Below are 12,219 nucleotides of genomic sequence, written 5' to 3' on the forward strand. Positions count from 1 at the left end.
ATAACTGATCCAGCTTGGTGTCCGCACGCGTACCCGATTCAGAATTCATAGCCGGAGACGAGTACGGAGTTCCATTGACATAAATATGGCGAGGTGCCAAGTCTGTGTGCGGCTCCAACGCCAGGGACTCTGTGGCTTCGGATGGCACGATTTGCTCCGGTTCTAAGGTCGTTGCAGCAGCAGGGGCCATCCGCTAGATGTGATCCGGTGACAGATTTAGGTCATGTTCATCGGAGTGAGGGGGAGCGATCACTGCGGTCTCAAATCCATTGAAGATCAAGTCTCCACGGATATCCGCGACGTAGTTCAATCTTCAGAACCTGACCTAGTGGCCAGGGGCGTAGCTATCGATCTGCTCCAGATGGCCAAACGAGTTGGCCCGTAGTACAAAGCCGCCCAACACGAAAATCTATCCGGGGAGGATGGTTCCTCCTTGGACAGCGTCGCAGTAGACGATTGAAGGAGCCATCCAACCTTTCATGGACGGCATAGTGGAACTCTCAATGAAAACACCAATGTCGGTGTCAAAACCGGCGGATCTCGGGTAGGGGGTCCCAAACTATGCGTGTCGGATCGATGGTAACAGGAGTCATGGGACATGTTTAACCAGGTTCGGGCCCTCTCTATGGAGGTAATACCCTACATCCTGCTTGATTGATATTAATGAATATGGGTGTTACAAGAGTTGATCTACCACGAGACCGTAATGGCTAAACACTAGGAGTCTAACCTGTTTGACTATGGTAATGAATGTGTCCTTTCCGGACTATCCCCTCCGATTTATATAGACACCGAGGGGATCTAGGGTTTACATAGAGTCGGTTACATAAGAAGGAATCTTCATAGTCGGTCACCAAGCTTGCCTTCCACGCCAAGGAGCTCCCAATCCGGACTCAGATATAGTCTTAGGCCTTCATGTCTTCACAGCCCATCAGTCCGGCCCATGGATAACAGGCCGGACGCCCGAGGGCCCCTTAGTCTAGGACTCCCTCAATGGAACTTGCTTACAAGCTTCTTTGCTCTTTCTCTTTTCCTTTGCTTAAAATCTTATTCTTTTTTTGTATGGCCGCTTTTGCACAATGCGCAAACCAAGATAGCAATTGTGAATATGCGTGAACAAACTTGAGGCACAAGGGATGATATGATACCAATATGATATGGTATGTCTGCAATGGAAGGTGTAGATCACTAATGTGCACAAGTAATGTTGCTGGCAATACTCAAATGGCTAGTCTCGATAGGCAAGAAACACAAAATAGGCTAGGGTTATCAATGCAATGGCAAGGAAATATACAATGGAGGGATACCATGATACCAAGATGATATGGAGGTGTCGTCCTTGGCGATGATGAGTGGCGGTGTTCTTGATGTAGATACCAAGATGATGGAGACTCGTCCCTAAGTAGCCGAAACACCTTAGGAAACGGAAAAATCGCAAACTCAAAATCTCAAATGTCAAATGGTGGCAGCGGGAATGCGGTGGTGGTTGCGGAAGCTCAATGCGATTGCGGAAATGCAATGATGGGTTTTGCGAGTAGGCAATGCGGAAATGGAGGGTAAGGTGGTGTACTATACATGATGTCGAAGTTGAGGTTGCCGTCCCTAAGTAGTTGAAACACCTTAGGAGACACAACACATAACTCAAACAAGGTCAAACAAAATTTGGTTATGTAGGGTGGTGGAAGTGTATGGTGGGTAAGCATATGCGGTAGTGGTGGTGGTAGTTGATGAAGAAGCAACGGTCCCTAAGTAGCCTAAACACCTTAGGAGACTCGAATCACAACTCAAACAACCACTAATGCGAAGGGGAACAAAATTGGTTAGGTTCCGGAAGTCGGTGGTGGTGTAGCGGATGATGTGGTGGAAGCCCTAGACAAAGATGCCAAAGTTCACAAACTTTGATGGAGTGAAAAGATGTTGGTGGTATTTTTTGGGAAGGGGGATGTCAAGAGTTTCAAAACGAGCTAAAGAACGTCAAAATCGGAGTTCGGATGAATTAGTTATGGCCGAAACGAAATTTCAGCGAAGTCAGTTTTTACCGGTAGTGGACGTCCGGAAATGGACGGATGTCCGGTCGCCGGACGTCCGATCGGGTCGGAAATCCTCTAAATTCAGCTCGGGTTAGGGGTTCCTGTTGTCCAGTAAGGTCGGACGTCCTGTGCTTCCTGGGTCTCTGATGCGGAGCATCCCAAGGTCATCCCCCTGGACCTACAATCATCTCACCAACTGCCTAGCGGACCCATGACACGAGCACATGCAAGAGCTCTCGAAACCGAGGTGACATCTCTCCTCTCAAAATTTCACTTCGATGCACATGAGACATGGCTACTATCTCAAACAGAGACATTATGCATACTCAGATATCAAGGAGTTAGCCATGAAGAAGCTAAGGAGCAAGGAGAATCAGAAGAGGAAGAAGGACGTGAAGAAGAAGAGAGGCGGAAGAAGCTAGAGGCTCCAGAAGACCGAACAAGGCCGGACGTCCGATGATCAATAGGCTCTGGACGACCTTCTCCGACCGACACACCTACACCCGAGCCAAAACTACAGAAATCTGAATCCCTATGGACAACTGACGCCCGAACAACCGACCCCGACCGGATGTCCGACCGAAGCATACCCGAGCCGATTGTACGGATGTTCGACGAGCACCGGACGTACGGACCCTCATGATCCTCCGGACGACCGGTGACTCCCGGACGTCCGACGCCTGTGTGCTGTTATGTGTTGGGCTGCAGCCCATGTACCCCCACTTCGTCCCCTTTTGCACTAAGACTATAAATAGATCTCCTATTTCTTCTGGCTAGGGTTAGCATTGGTCTAGCTCATATTAGAAATAGAGCATTGATCATCCACATCGAATCTACTCCACGAGAGAGACCGCGGCCCTCTTCAGAGAAGATCCCTTTCGATTCAAGACCTCCTTGCAGAGAAGACCTCAAGACCTCCTCCTCACGGAGAAGACCGGCTACCTTTGTATCATCCTTAGTTGTCCGTGGATCGTGTGATCTGTTATGTACCCGAGGATCTAGCATATGTGTGACTATTTCTTGTTGGTTTAGTGTTTCTCTCGTGTTTCCCCTTGTGTTTCCCCTCGTGTTTCCCTCGTGTTCTTCGTGTTCATTGCGGGATCCGCTCCTTTCGTGAAAGATCGGCCCCTAGGGTTCCTACCTTACATCATCTTGGTATCTAGAGACACGTTCATCACGATTTCGGAGCCTCCCCATTGTGTTTCTAGCCTAGTTTTTGTTGATTTTGTCCCAAATTCGAAAATTCCCCACAAAAATAGCCACAATTTTTTTTTGTGATTTGTTGGTGTGTTGAAATTTTTTTGGATTTGATCCGTGCATTTGCTTTGTCTTGTGTGGATCTAGCTTTCCCCCCTTTCCCCACCTTTTGCATCCACGAAACTAGCCGGATTTAACCTTTTTCACCTCAGCCACCTCGCCCATGAGCTGTTCATCCCGTGCCAGAGAAGTGCCCAGGCGCCGGACGTCCGACTGCCTCCGGACGTCCGACGACCGGACGACCGGCCCATCCCGGACGTCCGAAGATACCCGACGAAACTGAATTTTCTTCAGTTTTGTCATACCACCACCGCCCCACTTCCACATACGCACTCCTACCACCTATACATCATCACCTTCCGCATACCACCACCATTGTTTACCCGTTTCGCACTCCGACACATGTTGCCACTTCGAGATTTGAGAATTTGAGTTGCGGTTCCATGTCCTATTGTGTTTCGGCTATTTAGGTACGGTTCAACATGAACATCACCGCCGCTCATCTTCGCCGCGGACGCGTCATCAACAACGACCACCTCGACTACATCTTGGTATTCGTGCCACCATATTGACACCATACCATACGCAAGAAGCGATAACCTCACCTTGGTATTGGGCATATCATTCTTGCCATTACATTGATAGCCATCATAGCCTTACTCCTTTGCGTCGCTTCCCATCGAGACTAGCTTTTGAGTATTGCCGGCAACGAGACTTGTGCACTTTAGTGATCATACTTCCCATAGCATACATACATCATTGGTGCATATCTTGGTATCATCTTTTGTGTCACAAGGTTGTCATCGCATACACAATTGCTATCTTGGTTCATGAAGCATTGCATGAGAAAAGAGCTCAAACAACAACGAGCCAAACAAGCTTTTAAGCAAAAGGGAATGATAAGAAAAGAGCTTTCAAGCAAGAACCATAGCATCATACAAAATTAAGATTGTCATACTAGATCGGCTTGGATCATATCACAGAAACACCTTGCATAGAGCATACTTGGGATAGAAGTCGTTGCATTTTTGCTAAGTAGGTTGTGCACAAGTCTTTGTATCTGCTTATTGTGCAATCGTGCTAGCATCTCTCTAGTGTTGTGCAACAAGAGCATTTTCGTGGATTCCATAGTTTGGCTCATCCTTGGTTGCACGACCCCACTTATCATTTTGCGTGTGTGTTTCCGTGTACCGTATATTGCTTAGTCTACTTGTTGCATTGCAAACTTGCGAATCTTTTCCAACGTTATTGAAGCTCACTTACAATTGCATCAAATTTTGTGCCACCATCCAAACCAAGCTCCACCATCAGCTTTTACTTGTGTAGGTGTGAGAAACCGACAAGAATTGGTACCAACTGTGCTATTTCCTTGTCCACATTGGAGTGATAATTGATCCACCTTCAACTTCAGTCAAGGTACATTTGGTACTCGTTCTTCTCTTTGTACCACTCACATTTTTCTCTTGGAATGATGGATAGGCCAAGTACTTCTACCAACCCACTCTTCATGAGCACGACGACGACATGAACTCCTACGTCACCAAGAGCCACCTCTTTGGTGCACAACATGCTTTCCATCATCAACAAAAAGCAATGAGTGAACGCATCGACAACCTTGCCGCCGACTTGAGACTCCCCGAGCAACGAACAAGGTACTACTTCGACCACAAGCTCGATGATCACAAGCAAGAGAACGACGCAAGAATGGACAAGATTCATGCTTTGTTGCTCAACCGCTCTTCTTCCACTTCGTCCTCATCAGGACGGAGCCGCTCAAGTCAACACTCCGACTTCACCCTCTCCGGCTCAAGTACACCGACATCAAACACTCTTCGACGTGCCGTGTGCAACGATCGTCAAGCAAGCCTCGATCCTCTACGCGACACCGACTCTCAAGAGCATCGACAATGTCAAACCCAAGCGGTGTTTGCGCTAGCATGAGAACGGCAACGACAACGCCAACGTGAAGAGGAAGAGCGAGCGCGTCTACACCATGATGCATAAGATGCTGAGGCACAACGCCAAGAACAACAACTCCGTGAAGCTCAAGCACTTGAGGCGCAACGTCCCCTCCGAGATTCAAGTCGGGCCATAGCCCACCGAGGCCGAAGATCGTGAACATGAAGAAGCACTTCGCGAAGAAGCTCATGAACGAATATTTCAAGCTCGCGGGCAACGTCAAGCTCGACAAGTTCCTCCACAAGCTCACCAAGGACATCAAGTTCACCAAGAGCATGAAGACAATGGGAATCCTCCACGACAAGAGCAAAACGAGGTTGACAACCCGCCTCACCAAGAGCACATCGAGTTTGACAATCATCAACAACATTGGCGTCATCATCCCCGACACCAACACAATGAAGAGCAACGCTAAAGTTCTCCATGCCCAAATTCAATCGAAGCAACGATCCCGAAGAGTACCTTTCATGGGCATTGAAGGTCGACAAAATCTTCCGCTTGCACAACTATGAAGAAGAGAAGAAGATAGCGATGGCATCCTGTGACGCCCCCGATTCAATCGTACACTAATCATACATGCAAACGTGTACGATATCAAGATCAGGGACTCACGGGAAGATATCACAACACAACTCTACAAATAAAATAAGTCATACAAGCATCATATTACAAGCCAGGGGCCTCGAAGGCTCGAATACAAGAGCTCGATCATAGACGAGTCAGCGGAAGCAACAATATCTGAGTACAGACATAAGTTAAATAAGTTTGCCTTAAGAAGGCTAGCACAAACTGGGATACAGATCGAAAGAGGCGCATGCCTCCTGCCTGGGATCCTCCTAGACTACCCCTGGACGTCGTCAACGGCCTGCACGTGGTAGTAGGCACCTCCAAAGTAGTAGTAGTCATCATCGACGGTGGCGTCTGGCTCCTGGGCTCCATCGTCTGGTCGCAGCAATTGAGTATAGAAAGGGGGAAAAGGGGGAGCAAAGAAACGGTGAGTACTCATCCAAAGTACTCGCAAGCAAGGAGCTACACTACATATGTATGCATTGGTATCAAATGGAAAAGGCTATCATATGTGGACTGAATAGCAGAATGCCGAAATAAGAGGGGGATAGCTAGTCCTATCGAAGACTACCCTTCTGGTAACCTCCATCTTGCAGCAGAGGAAGAGAGTAGATGGTGAGTTCACCAAGTAACATCGTGTAGCATAATCCTACCCGGCGATCCTCCCCTCGTCGCCCTGTTAGAGAGCGATCACTGGGTTGTATCTGGCACTTGGAAGGGTGTGTTATATTAAGTATCTTGTTCTAGTTGTCATAAGGTCAAGGTACAACTCCAAGTCGTCCTGTTACCGAAGATCACGGCTATTCGAATAGATTAACTTCCCTGCAGGGGTGCACCACATTTCCCAACACGCTCGATCCCCTTTGTCCGGACACACTTTCCTGGGTCATGCCCGGCCTAGGAAGACCAACACGTCGCAGCCCTACCTAGGCACAACAAAGAGGTCAGCATGTCGATCTAAATCCTATGGCGTAGGGGTCTGGGCCCATCGCCCATTGCACACCTGCACGTTGCAAGGGTGGCCGGAGAGCAGACCTAGCAACCTTCATTACAAAGGAAGTTGCGTTACGCGGTCCAACCCGGCGCGCGCCGCTCAGTCGCTGACGTCACGAAGGCTTCGGCTGATACCACGACGTCGAGTGCCCATAATTGTCCCCAAGTAGATGGTTAGTGCGTATAGGCCAGTGGCCAGACTCAGATCAAATACCAAGATCTCGTTAAACGTGTTTATCTTGAAATAACCGCGAACACCGACCAGGGCCAGGCCCACCTCTCTCCTAGGTGGTCTCAACCTGCCCTGTCGCTTCGCCACAAAGATCCACACAGAGGGTCGTTGGGACAAGGTCCTTTCAGCCCCCAATCCGTGAATCACTCGCGGGTGCTCCACGAGCCGACCCGACTTTAGTCACCACATGAATCATGTATAAAGTATATAGTATATACCTGTGATCACCTCCCGAGTGATCATGGCCCGATAGTATAGCATGGCAGGCGGACAAGAATGTAGGGCCACTGATGATAAACTAGCATCCTATACTAAGCATTAGGATTGCAGGTAAAGGTAACAACAGTAGTAGCAAGGACAGGCTATGCATCAGGATAGGATTAACGGAAAGCAGTAACATGCTACACTACTCTAATGCAAGCAGTATAGAGAAGAGTAGGCGATATCTGGTGATCAAGGGGGGGCTTGCCTGATTGCTCTGGCAAGAAGGAGGGGTCATCAACACCGTAGTCGTACTGGCTAGCAGCGGCGTTGGTCTATGTGTCTAGCGAGAGAAGAGGGGGAAGAAACAATAAATATTAAGCAAACGGATGCATAGCGATGCATGACATGACAAGTATCAGTGCTAGGGGTGCCCTAACGCGGTACGAGGTGGTACCGGTGTAGCGACCAGACCTCAAACAGTCTAATCTCTGTGCTCTGGTGTCATCCCTGGATCAGTAATGCTGACATCACACAGTACTCGGAGGATTTATAACAGAGTAGCAATCACACACTTATTACATCGAGTGTCTCCATAGAGAACTTATTACAGTAAATATGGCTTAAGGCCATCTAATAACGATAACAGCGGAAGGCTTGGAAGATAAGTGAGTCCATCAACTCCAACGGCATCACTGAGTATGGAACCACGACCTAAAAACTGCTTAATCGTCGTCTGAAAAGTCTGCAACATTAATGTTGCAGCCCGAAACGGGTCAGCACATGGAATATGCTGGCAAGGTAACACATAGAGAATAATGGAATGAAACAGCTATACTATATGCATATTTGGCTGGTGGAAAGCTCTATGGTTACAATTTTGCGTAAAGCCAATTTTTCCCTACTTCAAAGGAATAAATTTAATTACTATTATAGTGGTTGTTAAACATTGAGAATGGTTGACATCATTCTCAATCCCAATTAAGCATCATCATTAACAAAAACCCAATAGAATTAATTTAGAGTAACATGTTGAGATTCACATGATAATCCAGGTACTAGATACTCAAAATGTCCATAACCGGGGACACGGCTAACCATGATTAGTTTATTACACTCTGCAGAGGTTTGCGCACTTTTCCCCACAAGACTCGATCGCCTCCGTTTGGTTTCTCGCACTACATGGTGTTTGAGAAGACGGATGATCGAGACACAGTCTTTCAGAAGTGCTAGCACCTTACGATCGGGTAGACCGTACCACCTACATCCCCTACATCTGCTAGTCTACCACTGTAAGAGTTTGCACGACTTAGTCAACTATGCTAGAGCCCATAATAGCTTGTGGCTGCACACGGAAGTTTCTAGTATGAATAGTCTCATAATCCCTTTGAGTCTGGGTGGCGGTCCAAAAGAAAACAGGCAAGTCCTGGAATACCGAGGTGCCTCAATCCACCCAGATGTGTGTTCAAGTTGCCACCTTAGATAAACCATTAATTAACAAACTCACATCTGTCATGGATATCACTCACCCAATCCACGTCTACTAGCATAGCATGGCATAATGGCAAACGTAGAAGTAACTCCCAAAGGTTTGATAATAAACAGGTAATAGGTACTACCTCAACTACTTCCCATACCACAGTTTAATTAGATCCTAATCATGCAATGTGTGAGGATTGATCTAATGCAATAGAACTGGGTAGTAGAAAAGGTATGATCAAAGTGTTACTTGCCTTACTGATGATCCGGGAAACCTAGCGATTCGAAATAACAAGCGGCGCACTCCGGGTACTCTACCACAAACAAACAAACAAGCATACAATAAGTACTCATCTAATGCACAGGTAAAAGTCAAATAAGAGATCTAACTAGAAGGTTCAACTTAAGAACTCCGGTTTGGAAAAAGAAATCAAATCGAACGAAGCAACGAAAGTCAAACGACGAAAGAAAACAACTTCATTCTACTAATCTGAATCTAGGGAATTTTTTACAGTAGCAAAAAATTGTTTAAGTTGGTTAAACGAATAGAGGGTTTCGAGACGAAACTCTAGGCGATTGAATCACCTGATTCCGTTAAACGACCGAAAAGTTATACTAAAAAGAAAATCAGATCAGGAATCGCGATCAGAAAAATCGCGGATTAAATCCGAGAAAAAGAAAAATGACGAACGTTCGCTAGAATGAACGAACGGACGAACGCTCGCTATTTAAATAAACCGGAAAAACCGATCTATTTAAAAACAAACCAAATCTAAAAAACCGACGAAAAACCGACAGAAAAACCGAACGGTTTTTCGAAAAAAAACCGGTGCGGAAAACGTGGCGGCGAACCTCGGGCGGCGGGGCGGCGGCGGCGACGGGCTGGGGCTGGGGGCTGGGGCTGGGGGCTGGGGCGGCTTAGGGTTTCGGCTGGGCCTCTCCCCGGCTTATATAGCCTAGCGGGCCAGGAGTCCTAATCGGACACGGCCCTAGGTCGGTTCGTTTTTGTTAAATAATTACGCGCAGAAGAGAACTAAAAAGAAATACTAAACTGACTCCAAAAATCCCGAAATAATTTTTCCCGGGCTTCTAAAATCAAGCCGCGCAAGGTGAACATTTATTTGGGGCCTAAATGCAATTTTGAAAAATGCAATTTTGAAAAATGCACATTTTTCCTAAATTCAAATAAAATAATGAAAAACTCCGAAATAAAATCTTATTTGATTTTATTATTAATTCCTCAATATTTCTTTATTTTGGGAAAGTCATTTTATTCCCTCTCTCATATCTTTGTAATAGAAATAATTGATGATAAAATAAATAAAATCAAATGATCCTATTCTCAAAATTTGAGAAAACTCAAATATGAAAATAATGAATTCCCCAACTCTCTCTGTGGGTCCTTGAGTTGCGTAGAAATTCTAGGATCAAAACCAAACGCAAATAAAATATGATATGCAATGATGATCTAATGTATAACATTCCAAATTGAAAATTTGGGATGTTACAAACCTACCCCCCTTAAGAGGAATCTCGCCATCGAGATTCGGGTTGGCTAGAAAATAGGTGAGGGTGGTCATTGAGCAAATCTTCCTCTCGCTCCCAGGTGGCTTCATCCTCTGTGTGGTGGCTCCACTGAACTTTGCAAAACTTGATAACCTTGTTGCGGGTGACTCGGTTGGCAACCTCGAGAATGTTAATTGGTTTCTCCTCGTAGGTCAAATCATTATCCAACTGAATTGTTTCCAATGGCACTGTATCTCTTAAGGGTATGTCAGCCATCTCCGCGTGACACTTCTTCAACTGGGAAACGTGGAACACATCATGAACTCCTGACAATCCTTCAGGCAATTCCAACTTGTAGGCCACTTCTCCCATACGCTCCAAAACTCGATATGGCCCTACAAATCGTGGCGCTAACTTTCCCTTAACTCCAAAACGCTTTGTTCCCCGAAGTGGAGATACTCGAAGATAAGCTCTATCTCCAACTTCGTAAACTGTCTCCTTCTATTTAGAATCTGCATAACTCTTCTGTCTGGACTGGGCTATCTTGAGCCTGTCGCGAATCAACTTTACCTTCTGTTCATACTCTTTAATCAAGTCAGGTCCAAACAACTGGCAGTCTCCAACTTCATCCCACGACAACGGTGTCCTGCACCTCCTTCCGTACAAAGCTTCGAAAGGGGCCATCTTTAAACTGGTTTGATAATTGTTGTTGTAAGAGAACTCTGCATATGGCAAATTGTCGTCCCAACTAGATCCATAATCTAGTGCACAAGCTCTCAGCATATCCTGCAAAATCTGATTGACTCTCTCGGTCTGTCCATCTGTCTGGGGATGAAAAGCTGTACTGAATTCTAGCCTAGTACCCAAAGTTTCATGCAACTGCTTCCAGAACTTTGAGGTAAACTGGGTTCCTCTATCTGATACGATACTCCTCGGAACTCCATGCAAACATACGATCCTGGTCATGTATATCTTTGCCAACTTAGTACTGGTGTAAGTGGTCTTTACCGGAATGAAATGAGCTACTTTCGTCAACTGATCGACTATAACCCAAATCGAGTCATAGCCTGAACGAGTTCTGGGTAATCCCGTGATAAAATCCATACCTAACTTACCCCACTTCCATTCGGGTATCGGCAATGGTTGTAACAATCTTGCTGACTTCTGATGCTCTGCCTTTACTCTCTGACACACATCACAAACTGCTACATACTCCACAATATCCTTCTTCATTCCAGTCCACCAGAAAATGTCTTTGAAATCCAAATACACCTTGGTATTTCCTGGGTGAATCGAATATGGTGAATCGTGTGCCTCTTGCAGAATCAATTTCCTAATCTCCGAGTCATTGGGCACATAGACACGGTCTTCAAACCATAGGGTGTCGTGTTCATCCTCACGAAATCCTTTAGCCTTTCCTGTGCTATGTTTCTCCCTAATAGAAGCAATCTCCTGGTCAGTCTTCTGAGCTTCTCTGATTCTATCCATCAAAGTTGACTGAATCTCCAATGCTGCTACATCGCTTCTAGGAACTATTTCCAAACATAGTTCACGAAGATTTTCCGCTAACTCCCTTGGTATTTCTCCCGTCATTATTGTATTGACATGGCTCTTACGGCTTAATGCGTCGGCTACTACATTAGCCTTTTCGGGATGATAATGCAATCTCATATCATAATCTTTGATGAGCTCCAACCATCTCCTTTGTCTAAGGTTTAACTCCTTCTGCGTGAAAATGTATTTCAAACTCTTATGATCCGTGTACACCTCACAATGCTTTCCAATGAGGAAATGTCTCCATGTTTTCAATGCATGCCCTACGGCTGCTAACTCCAAATCATGCATAGCATAATTTAACTCATGAGGTTTCAGTTGGCTTGAGGCATATGAAACAACTCTCCCTTCATGCATAAGCACTGCTCCAAGTCCTCGACGTGAAGCGTCACAATACACCTCATAATCCTTGGTCTGGTCTGGCAAAATCAACACTGGTGA

The sequence above is a fragment of the Triticum dicoccoides genome, chromosome 7A (assembly GCF_002162155.2).
Source record: "Triticum dicoccoides isolate Atlit2015 ecotype Zavitan chromosome 7A, WEW_v2.0, whole genome shotgun sequence".
Classification (NCBI taxonomy): Eukaryota; Viridiplantae; Streptophyta; class Magnoliopsida; order Poales; family Poaceae; genus Triticum; species Triticum dicoccoides.